General features: G+C 39.0%; 1 long non-coding RNA gene across 1 annotated transcript; it reads left to right on the top strand.

Moving 5' to 3' along the window:
- Window positions 1-3,016: 3,016 nt before the first annotated feature.
- LOC140615365 (uncharacterized) lies at window positions 3,017-16,231 on the top strand. The gene is made up of 3 exons (XR_012016035.1): window positions 3,017-3,277; window positions 3,734-3,881; window positions 15,942-16,231. It is a non-coding gene; the product is annotated as an uncharacterized lncRNA (long non-coding RNA).
- The last annotated feature ends 7,986 nt before the right edge of the window (window positions 16,232-24,217 follow it).

The raw sequence follows: 24,217 nt of genomic DNA, 5'->3' as shown, positions 1-24,217 counted from the left end.
CGTGATTCACTCTTGGTAGCTTATATGTTTCTAGGAATTTATACATTTCTTCTGGGTTATCCAATTTGTTGACATATAATTGTTCATAGTAGTCTCCTATGAACCTTTGTATTACTGTGGTATCAGTCACAACTACTGTTTCATTTACAATTTTATTGTAAATGAAATTTTGTTTTTCCTTTCAAAAACCAAATTTAGTTCTGTTGATCTTTTCAATTTTTTTTCTATTCTTTATTTTATTTATTTCTGCTGTGTTCCTTCTACTGACTTTGGGCTTAGATTTTTCTTTTTCTAGTTTCTTGAGATGTGAAAGCAAGTTATTTATGTAAGACCTTTCTTTTTCTTAATGTAAGCATTTATCACTATGAAATTCCCTCTTAGAACTGCTTTTGCCACGTTGTATAAGTTTTGGTATGTTTTGTTTCCATTTTCACGTGTTTGTATACCTTCCCTTCCTTTTCAATGATATGAAGAGAATGGATTCTCTCATAATGATTTTATTTTATTTAAATTTAGGTCTCCACTTTTAGATTTATTTCAGTTATGATTTTAACCACTATCAGCATTTAGCTGAATCAGATCTCAGAGCTATCTAGAAATTACTACCTCAGATTTCAAAAAGGAAAATAGTATTTATAAAAAGGGATCTATTATGTACAATATTATGTATATTTGGAAAGAGGGGAAGGAGATAGTGAGAAGTGTTCATGTCCTGAAGGCCTATTTTAGTAAAGCGATAGTGTCTATACTAATGTATTTTTCTATTATAATATGTGGGTACTATATGACTAAGTAATATTAATAATGAAGAAAGTTCAGTGGAAGCAAAAATGCAAATTAAAACAAACCTTTATGTAGTTGCTGTTTATCTTCCAGCAAAGGTAAGAATAACTTAAGACACAACAGCATCAAGAGATAATACCTCCTTTCATGGGTCAACCTCAACTTATGCCACTTTGCAGATATGCTTTATAACGCCATCAGACTATCTCAGAAAACCCCCAAATCCAAAAACTCTTTTAATTTTTGGCATACAAACTGAGGTTTTGGTAAAAGATACAGAGAAAAACCTGTGACACAGATTCATAGATACTTTTTAAGCACCCAATTCACCATGTAAAATCAAGGCATTTGTGTCCAATTTAAAATATGGAGGTGTTCTGATTGCTTCTGGAAAATATTTTTGGATTACAAAAGGGATTATCTATACATAAATAACCCAATACTTGTGTCTTTCGGTATTCTAACTTCACTCATTCCTTACTGTAGTAATGAGACAGAGAAGACCTTATCTCCTAAATTGTGATTCTTTAAACACTCAGGCCCTCAAAAGCTCAGCCTAAACTACAGGTAAACAAAGCACCTCGTTGATACCTGAGACCAAATAGTTTATTGTACAATTGACTTAAACTTGGATTTTTAAAGCACAGAAAGCATCCTTGAAACCAAAATTGGGGAGCTTGCCTCGATGCTAGATTAAATGCTCTAAGTAGCTCTGAAAATCAAGTCTGCAAACACAAAGAGCAATCAGTCCACTCATCATTACTATGCCGCTTGAATTCCAGTAATTTATGGGGAAGGAAAACAAATCTAGTTACTCATCCTCTTCGTGAATGAAATGTGCTCTGCACTACAAATGCAAATTATTATCCCTCATCTAAATCATTGACTTAATGATATTCTATTTCCCAGTCTCATCCTCATGTCACTGACAATGAACAGGCTTAATCGAATGATTAAAAAAGTGTTCTCTGTTATATTTGAGCTAGAGTTTATTTCAGAGTCGTGTGCTTTAAAATAAGGATTTTATGTTTTTATGTCTCTGCAAGAAAATATTCAAAGTAAATGTTCCTGTACTTTCTTCTTAAGAGGAATGGTGCAAATATATATTAGTTCCTGCCTGGAGAGTCCAAAATGTATTTCTGAGGGCCAGGATACAATAGGACCCATTGGACAACTACACAGGAGGCCAGTAAAAATTCAAAATAGGAGTATAAGAATTCTGAGTGAATACATTAAAGCCTGTTCAGTTTTGAAAAATGTGAGACATGTCCTCGTAAAAATTATATAGTGATGTTTATTATTTTAAGTACTGAAATATTCTTGATTTTATAATAGTCTGATAGCATTCTAGCTGAAGTGTTTTACACATACCCCTCCTTTATTTTGTAACCATATGAATAATCATATTGCATGTTCTTTAGTGATCCAAAATTATGGTTGTAAATGTCAACTATTATAAAACAGGGAGAAGTATGCTCTTTACATTTAGTAGCTGCTAATGAAAATGTTTTTGCTTTTTTTTTATCTCTCTCTCTGTCTTTGATGTGCTGCTTGAGAATTTTCTACTTGTTCTTCTTCGGACTAGGAAATAAAGTATGATGTGGACATGGGTGTGTACATACCAATGTGTGGTTGCGTGTGTGTGTGTGTATGTGTGTGTTGGATTCCTTTAGTTCAAGGAACTGAAACACTTGTTACACCTAAAATATTAGAGGATTTTTCATAATGATACGCGTGGAAAGAACAAAGGCAGAAATCTCTCCCAGCTTATCACGCCTCAGGGAATCTAGCAACAATAACGCAATAGAAGAAGACTAGAACGTGGTCTGGGACTAGAAAGTCATTTGGGATATAAAGCCATTCTGGGGACAATGGATTAAATGAACCTCATACCACAGATGCGTACAGGATATTCCACTCAACAGCAGCAGGACGTACATTTTTCTGAAGTGCAGTACGGCACATTCTCCAGGGTAGATCACATGGTAAGTCACAAACCAAGTCCTAGTGAATCTAAAGACGTTGACGTCATAGCAAATATCTTCTTCTACAATGTGTGAAACCAGTGCTTTGGATACAAAGATGATTATGGCATAATGTTTACCTTCAATAACTTACCACCTAGAAAATGAGAGACAAATAAGCTGAACTGAGGTTTTAGGTTATGACTCATGAAACCTAAACCTTCGGGAATACCAGGTGTGAAGGCCTTGATAAAGGTGATACACACATGAAAACCTTTCAGAAGACCTCTCTCCTTCACGTTAGAATTCCCTTTCCAGCATTCTGTTTGGGAATTGGTGTTCTATACATCACAAACCACTGGTGTTAAAAAACGGGAGAGGCCTGGAAAATCATCTGAGCTTGAAAACAGTCGTTGAAGTTTCAGTGTTCTTGGTGATGAAGTTGATTGTGTGCATGTTTCATTAAGAATCAAAGCATGTACATCATTCTGCATGGAAGCCAACAGCAGAAGCACAGCAGCATCCCCAAGGTGCGGTGACTAATATTTTGAGTAAGGCCTCAGCGTTCCCTTTATAGATCAGGTGTTAATATACACTGACATGCTTGCTCACAGCGCTGAAAATTAATACGAACAAAGTGGGCTAAATAAAGTGTCACTCTGAAAATGCAAATGCTTTGGGTAGAATGGGAAACATTTTACGGCTTTCTTTAAAAATATTTTCTCAGTTCCTTTGAAGATAAAAATATGCTAAAAACCCTTTAAGATCTTTTAGGGGCGGTTGTATTTTTTCTTCTATATCTTGTACTGAAGCAAAACTTTTAGTTTGTGTTTTAATAAATGTATTTCCAGAAAGGACAGGTTGGAATTAATTCATAACCAAGTATTTTTCCAATGACCATCATTTTTGTCCTTTGAACGATGTTATTTGTAATGAAGTCCTTTAAAAAAAAAACAAAACTGTTTCTCTTGTTTGTTTTATTATAGGTTCAATGGTCTGGAAGGGATAGAAGTGGTCAGTTAATCAAAACATCTGGACACATAGGAGTTTCATTTTATCTTCTTAGAGCAAGCACCTTGGCAACCCAATTTTTGGGGGGACCAGCAGTGGTCATTTCAGAGACTCACTGAGCTGGTAAGGACCTTAGAGATTAACCTAGTAGGGATTATTCAAAGACCTTCATAATTCTGAATAAAGAGGATAAAAACTAACAAGCAAACAAAAAACACATTTGTAATTCTGGAAGTATTTTCCTTAAGAGTAGATTCATGTTAAAAGAGAGAGAGAGAGAGAGAGAGAGAAAGAACTCTTAGATTCAGACACAAGGAGTTTTAATAATGTAACTGGTTGTGTTTTCTCTATGGACACTGACCTAAGTTTAATGCAATGGTTAACAGCATAGAATATGGTAACGGTCTCTGGGTCAGAATCCTCTCTCTGCCACTTATTTGTTTTGTAACCTTGGACAAGTTATTAAATATCTCAGTTTTCTTTTCTGTAAAATTGGGATAATAATAGAACTTATTTAATAGAGTTATAGTGGGTATTAAATGAGTTCATAGAAAGTGCATAAAATACTCCCTGCCACATAAAAATTATTATGTATGTTTAATCCATCATTTTTATAAGTTAATCCTTGCAACATTACTAGAGATAATGTTTTATTTTTTATTTTTAAAGGATTTTGTTTATTTATTCATGAGAGACACAGAGAGAGGCAGAGACACAGGCAGAGGGAGAAGCAGGCTCCATGCAGGGAGCCCAATGTGGGACTCAATCCCAGTACCCTGGGGTCGCACCCTGAGCTGAAGGGAGACGCTCAACCACTGGACGACCCAGACACCCTGAGATAGTGTTTGAATAGAAGGAAAATTGAGGCTTACAGAAGGCAAATAACATATACAATGCCAATCAACTAATAAGCAAGTCAAGCCAGGCATACAACACAATGATTTTCACTGCAAAATATATATTCTACATAATACTGCTTTAGTTTCTCCTATGTTGTCATGTGCCACCCATATTATTATTCATTTAATGCCACTTCTTCTACTAAGTTTCAAACTAGGCAAGTTTTATTTCAGCACCTTTTTAAGAGAAAAAAAGATATGTTAGTTTTTTATTGCTGCTATAGAAATTACCACAAACTTAGTTTCTCTTAAAATTCTGGAGGCCAGAAGTCTGAAATAAGTTTCACTGGGATAGAGACAAGGTGTCTGTCATTGGATCGTCCTGGAGTCTCTGGACAGAACCTGTTGCCTTGCCTTTCCCAGCTTCCCGAGGTCATCTGCATTCCTGGGCTTATGGCCCCTTTCTCTATCTTCAAAATATATCACAAATCTTTGTTTTCATTGTCTTGTTGCCTTCACTCTTTCTGACCATCTGCCTCCTCCTTATAAAGATCCTTGTAATTACAGTGAGTCCACTTGGATAATACAAGATAATCTTCCCACATCCAGATCCTTAACTTAATCACATCTGTAAGTTTCCTTTTTGCCATATTCATAGTTTCTGAGGATTAGTGCATAGACATCTTTGGGGGGCATTATTCAGCTTATAATACAAGGTTTAGATTAAGATATATTTATTTGCATGTCATTTTGTAAACCTAAATAGCATAAATTTAAAGAACAGAGAGAAAATTTGTATAGAACTCTTGATCCCCTTTGTGTTTTACTCCCTCCACCCACATACTTGCTCGTTGAGGCTACTGTAAGATATGATGTTTGTTAATCATCCATTTTATTGTCAGGAAGATGCCTCCTTGGGATAGAGTACTCATTTAAATATAGCAAGGGATTAGTGGCAACAAATATTTGACTATAAATATTATAGGGTGAAAGTCATGATAACTTTAATTTTCTTTAAAATTTTTTTGGCTGAATCGAATTTGAACTATATTTTTCAAAGTGTTTTTCTGGAAAATACATTCAGATGACCACTTCTCCCCATCCCCATTGTTTTACAAAACAATGAGAACAAAAGGCAATTTTGCTGCAGCTTAGATAAGTTTTATATAATTACATCTTTTGGATAAAGAAATAAATGCATCCACCTTAAATTTATAATCCAAGTTTCAGGTGTCATAATCACTTTAAGGCCAGAGTTGAGAGCCTAACATGACCATTGAGAGATAAGCTTACACAGGTGAACATAAACTCGTCAGGGCTATTCAGTCAATTAAGAAAAGACCTGAAAATGGATATAAGATCTATGCCTATAAAATCACTTTTGGCATGTATACAGGACTCATAAATATCATCACCAAATCTTATAACATTAGTAAAGTTACCATTCCCTTTCCTAAATTTAAAAGAAATTTTAGGAAAAAAAATAGAAAGGGAATCTCAACAATCAGCATTTTCAGAGACTGGACAAGTTGACTTAAATAGCATGATCATTAAATTTCACCAATTTTCCAAGACCACTGAACTCAACATTTCCTAAAACACCTATTGATTAATCATATAAAAACATTTAGTATTATTGAATTCTTACTATGTGCTACTCACTGGGGTATATGTTTTAAATGAAAATATAAATAAGATACCATTCTTCTAAGACTTCTAGAGTCCAATTGGGCAGTGATATTATCAAGAAAACCCCAGAGTCTGCAATGATAATAATATGCACTATGGCGGAGGAATTTATACAGTATGAGAACACCTAACCTTAAAATTGGCCAGCATATAGAACTTCCTGTAGGTACTGCTTGAAGCTGAGACTTCAAAGGGAAGGAGCAGATGCCTTTATGGAGAAGAGGAGTCCACATCACAGTCAAAGGCATAGAATAATTTTTGCAGGGAACTATTTTATTTGGCAAAATAGAAGAGAGAAAGACTAAGAGGCTGACTAGCAGTAAGTTGTGAATGATTTTTTTTTAATTAGAGAATTTGACTTTCATTTTAGATTCTATGACTTAAAATAGAAAGAATAAAATAATCACATTTGTGATTTGAAAAAAATAATCAGTCTGTTGGTATGTTAAGGCGAAAATGAGATTTCAGTAATCCAGTTAAACGTAATAAGGATATTGTGTAAGAAAATAGAAATAGCTATGAGTAGGAGTAGCAAAATAAAGATATGGATGCAGATTCAGCAAAACATGAGGGTTAAATAAAAGGAGTCAGAAATTTGTTACAGGTAAATGATGATGTCACTAAAAAGGAGAATATAGGAAAAGAAGGCAGATTTTGTAAAAAAGGTAATGAATAATTAGTGTTTAGACTAGTTTAGTGGTATGCCTACAAGATATTTCAAGGGAAATGTCATGTATATAGTTGGATATATTGGGCTGGAGGTCAGAAGAGTGTTTTGGGATGAATACACACACACACACACACACACACACACACGAGTTGTGGATAAAGAATTGAGGCCATAGGTATGATTAGATTTATCTAAGGAAAGTGAGAGAGTTAAATGTTTTGGGATAGAAGTCTGGAGAGTACTGCTCTTTAGTGGAATTAAATAAGGAAGAAGGAGGGAAGGAAGGAAGAAAGAAAGGGAGGAAGGAAGGGAAGGAGGGATCACAGGGTTAGCCTAAAGTCTAGTAAAATAGGAAAAAAAATAGGGGAATATCTTTAGGACATAAAACAAGCATTGTGGCAACTGCTACTCCCATTTTCTAACCCTGAGGTAGCAAATTCAATTGCCTATGGGGACATGTAATTTAATGAGAAATTTGGGCATAGAGTAATGATAAGGGACTGTCATATACCAGAGAACATGTGGTATGCAAGCTGCTGTGTATGTCCTGCCAGTTATTGCCCTGTGGGAATTTGGGTCAATGTTGCCAGATATGTTTTTTTTTTTTTAAACCTGAAACTCTATTTTTGTATGAAATCTGCCAAATTTAAAATGTTTAAAGTCTCACAAAAAATATCTAGAGATTTTTTTTCAGCTCACAGGCTACCAGTTTGCAACATCTGCCTAAGTATCCATGACAGAAACAATCCTGGGCCCACAGCACTGCTGGTTGGCCCCAGTATTATAATCTTGCATGTTGATATGCATGAGTATGTTCTCCACCTTGATGAATACATGTGATATTCTGTGCTACTCTGCTTAGAAATTGGCAACAGGAAAAATTAAGATGTACCTTAAAAAAACACTTTAATCAGTGTCTAGGACTGTATTTGTAAACTTTGCTAGCTACCGTTATGTAAGACCTTGACGTCTCTAAATAGGCCACTTATATATATGTTAGCATTCAAACATGGGCACATTTCAGGTGAAAAGGGATGCTCTCAGCAGAAGGTAAAAGTGAAATGTTTAATCACTCTAATTATAAATGCATATTATCAGTGTTGAACTGTCTGTATTTTACTTGGACCTTGTGAATTCATTGTTCTTAAGTAAAATGAGACTCATTTTCTCAAAATTAATTGATCTTCATTATTTATCTTGAGGGTATACCATGAGCATTTCAGTATTTTTAAGCCTTACTTGCTACTCATGTCACTTATTTGGAGCAAGAGCAATTTTACTCTGTATCAATTAATGGTTTCTTTTGTTTGGGAATATAAAATCCAAGTAACCTTAGAATAGGAAAAAATAATTAGGTTGTAAATCTTCACAAGTGGTACATATTCTTTTCTCAGTTATAAATTGAGCATCAAGCATTGTTCTTTTGCATGTGAAAGGACATTCAATTAGTAGGACTAATTTTCTCTGGCATTAAGTCAAGTTCTACTATTTGGCTTTAAGTTCTGAAACAGATGACAAGCACATCAAAAAAAAAAAAAAGACTGCTTTTTATTTTAGGGAATGAAACAGACTTGGTTTTGAGAGGAGTTAAGATGGTGGAGGAGTAGGGGGACTCTAAGCTTCTTTCATTCTTCAAACACAGCTACAAAGTTCTCAAATCGTTCTGAACACCCAAAAAAAATCAATCAGAGGTCTGAGAGAACAAAAGCTGCAAGTCTACAAGTACAAAAGTGACCACCTCTTGGAAGGTAGGAAGTGTGGAGAGTTAAATTGGGGGAGACATAACCAGATATGGCGGTAAGGAGGGAGCATGCTTATGAAGGCTCTACAAATTATTGTAAGCAGTGGAGCACAAAATCTGTACTTTTAGAAGTCTGTTACCATGGGGGTAGTGCCTGGCTTAAGGGTTCTCAGGTGGTGTAGGAGGTGGACTCCCAGGAGTGACAATGTGGTCTGAGGATCCCCTGGGTCACAAGAAGATCAAGTGGTGCCAAGTGTGGCAGTGTTCCCAGGCACGAGGGCAGGAAACCCAGCTGGGAGCGGCCAGTCTTGGTGCTGGTCTTCTGTTATGTTTTGCCATAAACTGTGACCCACTGTGCAGTCTCATGCTCACTTTCCCAGCAGGGGCTGGCAAATGGCACAAGTGTGGTGAGACCATCTCCCAGAGGAACAGTGTGGGTCTATGTGGGGGGGAGACCCTAAAACTTGGAGTTTTGAAATTGTGTCACACACCTGATAAAAAAGTTGGATGCAGGCAAGGTGAACACAGGGTTTAGACAGAAACTGGGGACACAAGAGGAATGATTGATGGATCTTCTGTGAGGGCTCCCTGACAAGTGAGGAGCATTAAATTTCAGCTCCAGGGCTAGAGAGCTAGAGAGCTGAGTGTGGCCACAGTCATCCCACCGTCAGTGCCCAAGGCCTTCAGAGAATGAAACAGAGCCACCTAGTGCAGGATGGAGCTGCTTACACCAAACCCCTACTCCCTACACCCTGGAATAAGTGACCCTGAAACAAATCAGCCTGAAAGTCAATGCAGCAGGCACCCATCCCCAAATGACTCATTCACACCAAGTCTACTGAACAGAGTGCTGTAGCATTTAGTTCTAGGGGAAATAGGCTATAACGTCCTTTTTACTTTTATTCATTATTTTTTATTAATTTTTAAATTTACTTTCTTATTTTTTCAATTCCTTAAAGTTTTTTCATTATTATTTTTATTTATTTTATTATTTTTAAAATATTTTATTTATCTATTCATGAGAGACACACACAGAGAGAGAGAGAGAGAGAGAGGCAGAGACACAGGCAGAGGGAGAAGCAGGCTCCATGCAGGGAGCCCGATGTGGGACTCGATCCCAGGTCTCCAGGATCACTCCCTGGGCTGAAGGCAGTGCTAAACTGCTGAGCCACCCAGGCTGCTCCTATTTTTATTCATATATTATATATTTAATTTTTTGTTTATTTCACACACTTATATTTTGTATTTTGGGATCTATATTCTTTTAACAAGTAGATGAAAACACACCCAAGATCTAGATTTTGTTTTGTTTTGTTCTTTGTTTTTTTTGTTTGTTTTTGCTTTTTTGTTTTTTCTTTCTTTTCTTTTTCTGGACAAAATGACAAGACAGAGAAATTCACCCCAAAAGAAAGAACAGGAAGTAGATAGAACTCAAGGCCAGGGATTTAATCAATACAGCCATAAATAAGATGTTTGAACTAGAATTTAAAACAATGATTATAAGGATACTAGCTGGTTTTGAAGAAAGCATAGAGGGCACTAGAGAATCCATTACTGCAGAGATAAAAGAACTAAAATCTAGTAAGGCTGAAATTAAAAAGTCTATAACCAAGATGCAAACACAAATGGGGCCATAAAAATGAGGATGGGTGAAACAGAGGAATGAATTAGTGATATAGAAGATAAAAATATAGGAAATAAGCTGAAAAGAGGGAAGGGAAAGTATGGGTCATGAAGGTAGACATAGGGAATTTAGAGACTTACTAAAACATACTAACATTGGTATCATAGGAATACCAGATGATGAAGATAGGGGAAAAGGGACAGAAGATTTATTTGAACAAATTATAGCTGAAAACTTCCCTAATCTGGAAAAGGACATTAACATCAAAATCCAAGAAGCACAGAGACCTTCAATTAAATTCAACAAAAACTGATCATCACCAAGGCATATTATAGTCAAATTCAAAACTATGCAGACAAAGAAAGAACCCTAAAGTAGTAAGGGGAAAAAATTCTTTTTTAAAAAACATTTTTTTAAAAGAATTATTTATTTATTTGAAAGAGAAAGAGTGAGTGAGAGAAAGCAGACTGCAAGCTAGGGGGAAGGGCCAAGGGGAGGGAGGAGCAACTCCCAATCAGCAGGGAGCCTGATGTGGGACTCAATCCAGGGACCCTGAGATCGTGACCTGAACCAAAGGCAGATACCTCATCGACCGAGCCACCCAGGTGCCTAGGGAAAGAAGTCCTTAACCTACAAGGGAAGGCAGATCTGACTCACAGCAGATCTGTCCACACAAATTTGGCAGGCCAGAAGAGAGTGGCAGGAAATATTAAATATGCTGAATGGGAAAAATATGCAGCTAAGAATTCTTTATCCAGCAAAGCTATCTTTCAGAATAGAAGGAGGGATGAAGAGTTTCCCAGACAAACAAAAACTAAGGGAGTTTGTGATCACTGCACTAGCCCTGCAAGAGATTTTAAGGGGGACTCTGAGTGGAGAAAAAAAGACCAAAAGCAATAGAGACTCGAAAGGACTAAAGAACATGACCAGAAACACCAACTCTACAGGTAACACTCAATGGCACTAAATTCATATCTTTCAATAATCATTCTTAATCTAAATGGACTAAATGCTCCAAACAAAACTCAGAGGGTAGCAGGATGGATAAAAACAAACAAATAAACAAACAAACAAACCAGATCCATCTTTTTGCTGCCTACACAGGACTCATTTCAGACCTAAAGTCACCTACAGAGGGGCTGGAGAACCGCTTATCATGCTAATGGACATCAGAGAAAAGCTGGAGTAGCCATACTTATATCAGACAAACTAGACTTTAAACAAAGGCTGTAATGAGAGATGAAGAAGGGCATTATATAATAATTAAGGGGTTTATCCATTAAGAGGATCTAAGAATTATAAATATTTATGCCCCCAACTAGGAAGCACTCAAATATATAAATCAATTAATAAATAAACTTAAAGAAACTCATTGATAATAATACAATAATAGTAGGGGACTTTAACATAAGATTTACAGCCATGGACAGATCATCTGAGCAGAAAATCAACAAGGAAGTAATGGCTTTGAATGACATACTGGACTGGATGGACTTAATGGACATATTCAGAACATTTCATCCTAAAGCAGCAGAATACACATTTTTTTCACATGCACATGGAACATTCTCCAGAATAGATCACATACTAGGTCACAAATCAGCCCTCCACAAGTACGGAAAGACCAAGATCATACCATGCATATTTTCAGACCACAACACTATGAAACTTGAAAACAACCACAAGAAAGAATTTGGAAAGACCTCAAATACATGGAGGTTAAAGAACATCCTACTAAAGAATGAATGGACCCATCAGGAAATCAAAGAAGAAAAAAAAATACATGGTAGTAAATGAAAATGAAGACATGACAGTCCAAAACCTTTGGGATACGCAAAGGCAGTCCTACGAGGGTGATATATTGCAATACAGGCCTACCTCAAGAAGCAAGATAAGTCTCAAGTACACAACCTAACTTTACACCTAGAAGAGTTAGAAAAGGAACAGGAAATGAAGTATAAGGCCAGCAGAAGGGAATTAATGAAGATAAGAACAGAAATAAACAATATAGAAACAAACAAAAAACAGTAGAAAAGATTGAAACTATGAGCTGGTTCTTTGAAAATTGATAACTGCCTAGCCACTCTTATCAGAAAGTAAAGAGAAAGGACTCAAATAAAATCATGAACAGAAGAGTGGAGATCACAACCAATACCACAGAAATGCAATTATAAGATAATACTACGAAAAATTATAATCCAACAAACTGGGTAACCTGGAAGAAATGGACAAATTCCTAGCAACTTATAAACTACCAAAACTGAAACAGGAAGAAATAGAAAATTTGAATAGACTCACCACCGAAAAATAAATTGAACCAGTAATCAAAAATCTCCCAACAATCAAGTCCTGGACCAGATAGCTTCCCAGGGGAATTTTACCAGACATTTAAAGGAGAGTCAATACCTATTCTTCTCAAACTGTTCCAAGAAAATAGAAATGGAAGGAAAACTTTCAAACTCATTCTATGAGGCCAATATTACCTTGATTCCAAAAGCAGACAAACACCCCACTAAAAAGGAGAATTACAGACCAATATCCCTGATGAGCATGGATGCAAAAATTCTCAATAAAACACTAGTAAGTTGAATTCAACAGTACATTAAAAGAATTTATTCACCATGATCAAGTGGGATTTATTCCTAGGCTGCAGGGGTGGTTCAATTATTCACAAATCAATCAATGTGATTCATCATGTTAATAAAAGAAAGGATAAGAACCACATGATCCTGTCAATAGATGCAGAAAAAGCATTTGACAGTGTGGAGACTTTCTCAAAAAGTTTAAAATGTAACTACCCTACAATCCAGCAGTTGCAATATTAGGTATTTACCCAAAGGATACAAAATACAAATCTGAAGGGGCACCTGCACCCCAATCTTTATAGCAGCATTATCAACAACCGTCAAAGTACGGAAGGAGCCCAATGTCCATCGACTGATTAATACAGAAGATGTGGTAAATATAAATATAAATCATATATATGTATATATATGGCATGTGTATACACAATGGAATATTACTCAGCCACCAAAACCCAGAATCTTACCCTTTGCAATGATGTTGATGGAGCTAGAGGGTATTATGCTAAGTGAAATAAGTCAGAGAAAGACAGATACCATAACATCTCATTCATATGTGGAAATTAAGAAACAAAACAGATGAACATAGGGGAAGAGGAAAAAGAATAAAAGGAGGAGGGAAATGAACCATAAGAGACTCTTAACTATGAAGAGCAGACGGAGGGGTCCTGGAGGGGAGGTGGGCAGGGGAATGGGTTCAACGGGTGATGAGTGTTAAGGAGGGCACTGGTTGGGATGAGCACTGGGTGTTGTACGTAACTGATGAATCACTGAGTTCTACTCTAAAAACCAAAATTGCACTGTATGTTCACTAAGTGAAATTTAAATAAAAAAGAAATAGAATTAGTTTTCAATATATTAATGATAAGCCTTTTTGCACCTTTGTTCCTAAAATGGCTGTTACGTGCACCCACATTTTTAAATCCCACAATGAAGATGCCAAGAAAGTACCCATTCACACGGGCATCACTGATTATTCTCTGCTGAATTATACTGGAATAGATTTGGGGGGAGGAAACTAAAACATAATGATCCCATGATCTTGGGGTTGTGGAATGGAGCCCTGAGTGGGGCTCCATGCTCAGTGGGGAGTGTGCTTCAGGATTCTCTCTCCCTCTGCACCGCCCTCCCCTCCCCTTCAATAAATAAATAAATCTTAAAAAAAATAAAAAGGAAAAGAAAAGAAAGGGTAATAATAGGGAAAACATTTTACTTGGGAAATGTAAAAGTAAGTAAATAAGTATTTCTTATAACCATGTGGTTACTGCAAGCATGAGTCATGGAATTCATCGAATAAGGAGGTTTTAAAGTGCATGTGTGGGACGTCTTTTGAAGTCTCATAAATATTTACATTTTTCTGGAGATGATAGTTGGGTATTTTCAAGATAAGTTTTGGTGTTAAGTGTATCTCTGGCTTTTATAGCAAAAAAAAAAAAAAGGCCTTTGAAATTTTCAAGTTCAATCTACTTTTCAGGAGAGGATTTGATAAAATCAGAAGACTAGTTTGTGGAAGAGTCAGAAGTCGTTCAGGGGTCCTCCCTGTAAGCCCAGTGTATCTCCCGCTATAGGTTTTTATGTTCAACCATTCTTTGTAATATAAACATCATTACAGCGGCCAGGAATCAAGGAAAGACATCTTTGGACTTTTATTTTATTTTATTTATTTTATTTTAGTTTATTATTTTATTTTATTATTTTATTATTTATTTTATTATTTTATTTTATTTTATTATTTTATTATTTTATTTTAGTTTTTAATTTAATTTAATTTAATTTAATTTAATTTAATTTTATTTTATTTTATTTTATTTTATATTTTTATTTTCTTTGGACATTTAAATTGGCTTGGCACACCATGAGGAAGTTCACTAATCGCCTATGGTTTCCCTGGATGAAATCATGAACTTAAATCACCATTAAGGCACACACACATAAACACATGCCTGCGCGTGTGTCTGCTGTTGTTCACCCTCAGCGAATGCTCTGATTGCAGGGGCTCTTTGGAGACTACTTGGTGTTTATTCCTATTTTTAGCCTGGAGGGATATTTAACTTGGTGCTTGCCTCGGTAAGCGCTTCCTGGGGACAGATAGCTCTTTAGATGCCCCGAATCTAAAAACCTCTCTCCTAAGAAAATGCCTCTTCCTAACAAGGGTTTGATTTGTTTGGTTATTAGACTCTCTCTTGAGGTATTGGAAAATTCTGGACTTTCATATGAAAACTGGAAGTTGCAACTTGCTTGCAACAGTTTGTATTTAGACACAAAAGCTTTATTTGAAAGGTATTTCATACCTTTGTCGAAAGGTGTGAGTGAGACTGCTAAGTATTTGCGAGGGATTGCGAGTTTCTTCTGGGTGAGTGGCTCAGCCCTGAAATGCCAGGGTCCCTGTATTTTATATATATATATATATATATATATATATATATATATATATAATATACAAAATTTATATATATATAATATAAAAAATTTATATATATATAAAATATACAAAAATTTATATATATATAAAATACATAAAATGTTATATATATAAAATAAATAAATAAATAAATAAATAAATAAATATTTATTTATTTCTTGAAGTTCGATTTGCCAACATATAGTATAACACCCAGTGCTCATCCCATCGAGGTACTTCTAAGCTACACCTGTTGGAACCCTGTAAGGAGGGGCCAAATAAGTATTTCTTGGGTACAAACATGGTCTGTTCTCTCTATAAAAACTCATTTATTTAAGGGATAGAAGTACCTGATTATAGCTCCACTTCTGGAGCTAGAAAGTCATACTTTAATCAAGTCAATAAAATAATTGCAAATGATAAATTGACCATAAAATATAAACATAAAATAATTATAAATTCACCTAAAACTTTAGGAAATAGTGATTATATATAATCATGATTTTCTCATTACACTAAAAAATGAAAATTGCCTACTGTTTACATTTAATTTTAAGCCTGGCTATCTAGGCATATATAAGACCTGTTAATTTGCTTGGGTTTGCATGTCTGTGTCTGTTTGTTTGTTTTCTTAAAGTACAGCCGAGCCGCAAGGTCACCTTGGTTCCACGTACAGGCAGTGATGGGCCCCATCTGTGTCGTGCTAGCGGGTCATCAGGGGAGCTCCCGTCTGTCACAGGGCCGGCGACTGTCACCCCCAGGACGTGTTCCCTCCATAAATGGAAACCGGCCTCTCCCACTCCCCTTCACCCGTTTTGCCCAACTTCTCTCCTCTCTCCACTCTGGCAACCATTAAGTTTGTTCTGGGTACTTAACAGTCTGTTCTTGTTTTTTGTTTTAGTTTTCAGATTCCACATAAAAGTGAAATTCCATGGCATTTGTCTTCCTCTGACTTATTTCACTTAGCACAATCCTACCTGGGTCCATTCATGTTGTCTTAAATGTCAGGACCTCCTTCATGACCGAGTAATATCCCGTTATGTATATGGGGGTGCATTCACACCGCACCTCTTTTACCCCCTCGTCTATTGGTGGGCACTTGGGCGGCTTCCATATTTTGCCTATTCTAAGTAACGCCGCAGTAATATAGGCGTGTGAGTGTCTTTTCCAATTATTATTTTCCTTTTCTTTGGGTAAATACCCAGTAGTGGAATTACTGGATCATAGGGTATTTCGATTTTTAATGTTTTTGGCCTAGTTTAGATGCATGATGACTTTACTTGCTGGGGATGAGGAAGAGGGAGAAATTAGATAGATGGCAAGTTTCTGGCTTTAGTCCTACATGGATGCCCTGAAAATTTACTGAGCATCAGTTATGTGCCAAGCACTGCACCAGGCCCTGTGTGTCCTAAGCTAGTGGGTACAGCACGTCCCTGTTTCATGGGCTCCCTGGGCTAAGAGAGAAAAAGAGAGCTGGCGGGACAAGGGGGAGAGATGCACAGTGGCCTGTAACATGATGTGATAAAACACAGAGGCACCTCAGTGCCTTGGAAACATGGACCAGTGAGTGATTCATTCTGCTGGTTTTTCCAGAGGCCGTGTGGGCTGCACATCAAGAAAAGCTTTACAGAGAAGGTATTTGAGCTAGTTTTTAGAGGTTAGTAAAGAGAGAGGAGAAGGGAAAGCCGAGGAAGCAGCCTCACAAGGGCACCAGAGGATTTATCTTAATAACTTCATTTATTTATTTATACTCCTCCTCATTCCACAAAGAATTTGAAGCAGTTCACCAAAGTACAAAAAAGTATGAAATGTCTTGAGAGTAATAAATAGTCTAGTGTGGCTAGAAAATTGGATGCATGATGGCACATCGAAGTTCGAGGAGAATAGTTGAGGGCGTGTTCGTGAAGATTCTCGTGCTGTGCTAGGAGGTTACCTTTTCTCCTACTATGACTTCACGCTGAACATCTTGTTAAGTATAAACGCATTAATTAGATAAAAAAGACTAACTTAAATCCCCAAACAAAAATAGAGGCAACCATATACCTCTTGTCACTGCTTTGCAGAGGATCAAATTGTACGTGTATTTGTTTATTCAATAAATAAATATTTAACAATACATTGGAACCTCATTAGTCATAATAAGATAAACAGGATTATTGCAGTTGAGGTGCAGTCCAGGAGAAAAGGTAATTATTAGACTGATAATCCAGCAAAGTAACTAATTAGATTTATGTAAAGCGGCAGAGAGGAAAAATTCAAGTTGCTATGACAGCATGTAAAATGGGGACCTTAGCCTAGTGAGGGAGGGCAAGGGAGTGCTAATTGAGGTCATGAGGTCGGGCGGTGACGAATCCTCTGTGGTCCGTGAAAATGCCAGCGTTGAAGGGGAAAGATAAGCAGCATGTGTGTGTGTGTGTGTGTGTGTGTGTGTGTGTTCGTCTGTTTACCAACATACGTGGAAGTGCTGCTGCTAGGTGGTGTGAGAGAAAGGGGGACAAGTCATGCAACAGCGCTTCTAGAAACTGACGCTGCACTTGGTAGTTTTCGAGCCATTCTTTTTTAATCAGACACCTGTCACCTGTCACTGCTCCACACGGTAAGGCTCTGCAAATAGATACCCCTCAACTTCTCTGACGTGGGCGACGACGCCAGGACTGTCTGTCTGAGGCCTTTTAGGGGAACCGGTGCTCCGGCAACGAAGGAGGAGACGCTCTGGTTTACGGTGGTTTTGTTAAGTCGGTGAAGGCTCAGTAGTGAACAGAGCAGGTGTGATTAAGGTAACTGCGAGAACAGCAGCAACCACAACTCCTTTCACCGTGACGTCCCTTGGTCTCCTCCGGGATTCAGCTCTTACCTGGTACTACCACGATGAGAAGTGAGAGCGCTGAAGACCTGCCCCCGGCTGGCTGCTGCTAAGGCCCAGACAGGTGTCCCCAGGCACCTCCTCTGACACAACCTCAACCTTCTAAGGAGTCCAGGTTTCATTGACATTAATTATGCCACGTGAAGGGTGTCATTGGGTGTCCCCCCATGTCCGGTGGCAGTAGTAGTGTCTAGATTACGTACAGCAACCAAAAATAATAATAATAATAATAATAAAAGGAGTAAAGGTGGGTTGTCCTGAAGAACAGTGGATGCGAATCATCCCTGGGGGGTAAGGGGCACCAGAGTACATGTCCCGGTTCCGTTCTGTCTAAAATAACCTATAACAGAAATGGGGTCAAGAGAGGCTCGGATGGCATGACGGTTCCCAGAGGTCAGCGACCCCCAGGTGTCCGGCCCACTGCTGCAAGCGGGCGTCTCCAGCACATGGCATCTCTTTGGTGCCCACAACCCAAGGGACGCTGGACAGCAGGGGGGCAAGCCGGGCACGCACAGGGACACCGAGGCGCACTACGCCGACGGCTTTGCAGTGCAACCTCCCCGAGGCTTTCCTGAAGGGGATGCAACAGGTTCCACTGAGCTGCCCGTCACAGCAAGGGAGCCGTCTCTTGGCATAAACACGTCTCGGCACTTGAACCCTAGGGGAGACAGCATAAAGGGAAACACGTGCCAAGCACGGCTGGGCTGTTTTGACTTTATTTATTTATTTTTCAGGATTTTATTGGCGGCTTAAGCTGCAACCTGAGACCTCTACTTGACAAAAGTGCTACTGGCTTAGCTGCATTCGGGACAATTTACTATGTGATAAAAATTGTCATTTGTAGATGCTTCTCCTGTCAGTAGAGACTCAGGATTTCATTACCACCAAAATGCCTGTCTCAGTGTAAAGGTCAGAGGCATGTTGGAGAAAATGCTCGTCTATTTAACTGTCACACGGTTGTTCTCTTCCCACAAACCCTAGAGCACGTACTGTCTAAGGGTTCGCCATTTATTGTACATAGGATGACTGTGGGCACTTGGTTACAGAAGACACCAGCACTTTAGGTCTGATGCATTTTTTCCTTGGTGGAAAGAGACGGAGGGAGAATTGTAATTCGCACATTCTAGGTGTTTATGGGGAAAAAAAAAAAAGAGTGGGCATGTGTGGGAAGTGAGAGGCAGGAATGGGACAAAATGTTTCTGATCAGGTCATTTCCTGCCAACCTTTTTATTCAGCCCATCTCAGGCGATGGCACTTTGTGGAACTTAAATGATTAATAAGACTTCCCAACAGGACAACAAAGCAACCTGAACCACCACAGCACGTCACAGGTTACTGTCTAGAGGAAGAACAAACGTCTGCAGAGGGCTGTAAGGACCCGGAATGGCAGACAGGGTTAAAAAGGCATCGGTGAGGTGCTAAGTAGAAGGAACAGAGATGAGTCAGCACGCCTTTGTCAGGATATCCTCTTTGTGCTGGGATAGTTGGGATTTTCGGTTAATCAGAGCAATTAGAAACACCCATTAGGTGCCTATTTGTTCCAGAACAAAGGAAGCCCCTTCAGCTGTCCTGGGGTTCACTTTTCATAGGGCGTCGGGAGCCTGGACCTAGCTGAGCACCGTACGAAGGCCTGCTTTATTTTGCTCTTTTTCCTTAAGATCTTTCAACAAGCGCCCTTTGGGTGGAAGGGGAGTGGGCCTCTGCATTTAGCTCCATGTGTGCAGTAATAAAGCATGACCCAATCGGGGGCATCTCTTAACATTCTTCCATATGTCCAGTAGAATCCAGTTCTTCCGGGAGTTTGCCTCCTGGAGCAAAACAAGGCAAAAGGCTGAGCCAGTTGGAAAGCAATGTCCAGCAAAAAATATGGATTCAGATTTGGAGATAATAAAAGCATTATCCCAAATAAATAAATAAATAAATAAATAAAATAAAATAAAAAAAAATAAATAAAAGCATTATCCAAAAACAGAAAGCAAGTTAGCGGCTGCGTGTACATCAAGTAAAAAAGACACTATTCTCTGGAACCAGCATAACCAAGTCCTAAAGTCAGATTCAGTGCTGTCGTTAAGGACGGGAGGTGGATTCTGGATCCACCAAGGGCCAACCATTGGCGAAGGAGACACACGCACACACGCGCACACAGCCACGTGAGGCGGAAACACTTTTGAAAGCTGGAGATTCTTCTGCGTAATTCACTTTGTAAATCCGTCAGTAATATGGGAGGGGACTATTTTCTTGTCTTTAGGTTTTTAATCAAACATTACCTTCAATCGCACTAATGTGGACTTTACTACCTGTGTTAGTCCCTTAGTGCTGCTGTAACAAGTTACCACAGATTTATGGCTTAAAAGTATAAATTACTTATGTTTTCAGTTCTGTAAGTCAGAAGTCTCAATGAAGCTCACTGAGCTAAAATGAAGGCGTCAGCGGGGCTGTGTTCCATCTGGAGGCAGGAGGGGAGAATTTGTTTCTTTGCCTTTTTCACCTCCTGGAGATGGATTGCATTCCTTGACTAATAACCCTTCCCGGGTCTTCAAAGCCAACAGCATGAGCATCTTCAAATCTCCCTTTGACTCTTTGACTCTTCCTTTTCCGTTACCCTCTTCCACGTTAAAGGAGCCTTGCGATTATTTTGGATGCACCTGGATAATTTAGGATAATCTGCTTATCCTAGGGTCGGTTGATTAGCAGACTTAATTCCATCCGCAAATTTAGCAGCCAGCTCCCCTTACTAGGCAGCATTACATATTTGTAGGTCTCAGGGATGAAAACATGAACATCTTTGGGAAGGGTCGTTATCCTGCCTACCACAACATCTAATTAAGTATTAGATTGACATACACACATGCAGAGTATTTTCGACTTAAATTTATCTTGACAGAGGGGACCACGTCATCCAAGCTTCAGCATGTGTGCAGGTGCAACGTCACTCTAGCATCCTAAAACTTTGTTCTGCCAGTCCATCAACCAATTAAACGTCATCTACCTCTTTTTCAAAAATATGTCTACTTTTCTTAGAAGGCCTTCTGAATTCATTCGTTTTAAATTTGTTCCCAAAGGAGATTTTAATTGTCATAGATGAATTTGACTGCTTCAGTGCTTTTAAATTTACGTCCTCACTCTTCTTGCAGCTCGTCGCTGTGCCTTCTCACAGTCAACAAGCAACAAGCGCCCTATGTCTCAGATACTTTGCCCGGTACAGGATATGCAAAGGTGGATAGAACTCGTAGGTAGTTGCTGCTTAAATAGGATCTGAAGAGAAGAGGAGGAAGGGGACATACAATTAAAGGGGAAGTCAGTGATCTAAAGTAAAGTGCTCTGAACTGTTACATCAGAGAGAGAGAGAGAGATTCTAACTGTGGTGGGTAAGGTCAGAAATCACTGTAGGTGTGAACTGTGGGTGTGATGGGTACGGGCGGGGGTGGGGACGGCATCCCAGTTAGGAAGGAAGAGCAAGTGGAGAGGAACACCCACATGTCTCTCTCGCTCTTGCTCTTGCTCATGCCATTTTTCCTGGAATATCCCTCCACCTTCCACCACATCTGAACCTTCTCTGTCCTGTCCCCATTTCCAGGTCACCAGTCGGTCAAATCTCTATTCCTGCTTCATTTAAAGAATAAGATAAGGAGATAGTAAATTCTTATTACATGGTGCATAAGAGCCTTATGATTTATCTTCCTTGTTTCTCCAGATAAATTTCTTTTTTTAAGATTTATTTATTTATTTGGCAGAGAGAGAGTGTGTGTGTGTTCGGGGGGGGGGGGGGCGGTGGGGGGAGAGGGAGAGAGACAGCGTCAGGCAGACTCCCTGCTGAGCATGGAGCCCTGATAGGGGCTTGATCCCATGCCCCTGAGATCATGACCTGGGCTGAAATCAAGAGTTGGATGCTTAACCGACTGAGCCACCCAGGCGCCCTTTGAAATAAATTTCTTAACCATTTGCCCACGTAAACCTAAATTTTAGATATTTTAGGCTTCATTACATACCTCATATGGACTCCACTGTGTATATGGGAGCAGAAGAGACTGGGGGACCAGAAGTACTTTAATGTGACCCTTTGAATCATCACTGATACATATTTGACCTTGAGTGAATTGCTTTCTTGCTCTCAACTCCATGTAGCAGGGAAATGGTGAATTAATGCGACTGATTTATTGGGTAGGTTGAACATGGTGTGGAGTAATCAGAAAATTATCTTGGGGCATGTGCGTGGCTCAGTCAGTTGGGCGTCTGCCTTTGGCTCAGGTCATTCTCCTGGAGTCCTGGGATCGAGCCCTGCATCAGGCTCCCAGCTCAGGGGGGAATCTGGTCCCCCCCTCCCCGCCTCTCCTCCCACTTGTGTTCTTGCACTCTCTCTCTCAATAAAAAAATAAAATCTTTATTTTTTATTATTTTTTTAAGATTGTATTTATTTATTCATGAGAGACACAGAGAGAGAAAGAGAGAGAGAGAGGCAGAGACACAGGCAGAGGGAGAAGCAGGCTCCTCCCTGCAGGGAGCCCAATGTGGGACTCGATCCCAGGACCCCAGGGACATGCCCTGGGCCAAAGGCAGACGCTCAATTGCTAAGCACCCAGGTGTCCCAGAAATAGAATCTTTAAAGTAAGAAAACTATCTTGTTTTTTTGTACAGTCTTCAAACATTCTCTGTTGTACTTCCTTTGTTCCAACAATACTTAGGAATATTTTACAGCTTTAGATCATTTTAATATGAATAAATTCCATTTCGGTCACAGTGATTAAATAGGTATCTTAAAAGTTCACATCGAGACTTCAATATAAATTGGAAACTTCAGTCTCAATTCCGTTACATCTCTCCTGGGGAGATAGCATGGCTTCTCCTTTTAATATCCCTCAATATGTCTTTTCTCCTCAAGTCTCCCCACGTTTTTACCCTCCAAATCCTCTGGGGTGAAGAAGAAGAGGAAGAAAAACGTCAAAGTTATTTTTATTTATTTATTTATTTATTTATTTATTTATTTATTTATTTATTTTTTTCTTTTTAGTTATTTTTATTTATATGACCCTGTCTGAAGTTCCATGTCAGCATATTCTATCCATCATTCCCTCTGTTTCTGGCAACTGCTCAGACGCTCCCGTTTCTTTGCAAGGCACAAATGTGTGGGTTAGATGAGCGCTCATCGCAGACGCCCACACTGGGCAGTTGCTGATAGGAGTTTGTTGGATCCACTAACCAGTTCACCTCTTGTCCTAATAGGTCACCCCACGATAGTAATAGTATCGTTTTGTCTTGAGTGGTCTCAGCAACATGGCTCAGTACCTTCTGCAGGGTCCACCCGGCCCAAAGAGACTCCTTTTTCTTTCCTTGACAAATGCGGACATGGGTGATCATTCTGGTTCCCTCTCCCCTCGTCTTGCTCTCCAAAGCCTCTTTAGTCATCTGCCCACCTTCAGACTCCGCTGATGGAAAGTAGATATTAATTTTGATTGGGACAAAACTCTGGAGGATACACGACAAGATCCTAAGATGTTTCTTTCTGCACTGTATTCATTACAGCCCTGATCTGAGCCTGTGGATTTTTCTAGGTCATCAAGCATATAGCCTTGGAGGGAGATGTCCATCTTTTTGTTTTTCCAGGCATTCTAGGTGTTTGTTTTTATGCTTGGGTCTTGGCTGGTAGGCATGGAGAAGTACCTACCTGTCTCACAATAGGGAGAAAAAGTGGACACACGCCCCGCTGGGCTGGCAACTCTTCCATCTGGCCTCGTATGAGCAGGATGGAGTGATAAGCTGGAGGTTGAAGGGGTGGTGTCGCCCATTCTCGGGCACCCAGGGTGACCAAAGGCCTACTGCAGCGCGGCCTTCCGAGCAGGGACGGACATGTCGCCCGTTGCCCCTAGATGTGTCATTTCAGCCGAAGTGCTGAGAGAACAGTAGGCATTCCGCTTACATCCACGCTCAGGGGTGAACTTCATGTCACGCCGCCGGGCTCGTTACGGGGCTCAGAACTAGTCGCTGATATTCACCATCACAATTTTTATCATTCATTCATTCATTCGCTCATGCATTTTTCCTTGCAGAGGCTC

The sequence above is a fragment of the Canis lupus genome, chromosome 23 (genome assembly GCF_048164855.1).
Source record: "Canis lupus baileyi chromosome 23, mCanLup2.hap1, whole genome shotgun sequence".
Classification (NCBI taxonomy): Eukaryota; Metazoa; Chordata; class Mammalia; order Carnivora; family Canidae; genus Canis; species Canis lupus.
Note: the sequence above shows the minus strand (reverse complement) of the source record. Positions and strands in the feature narration are given on the sequence as shown.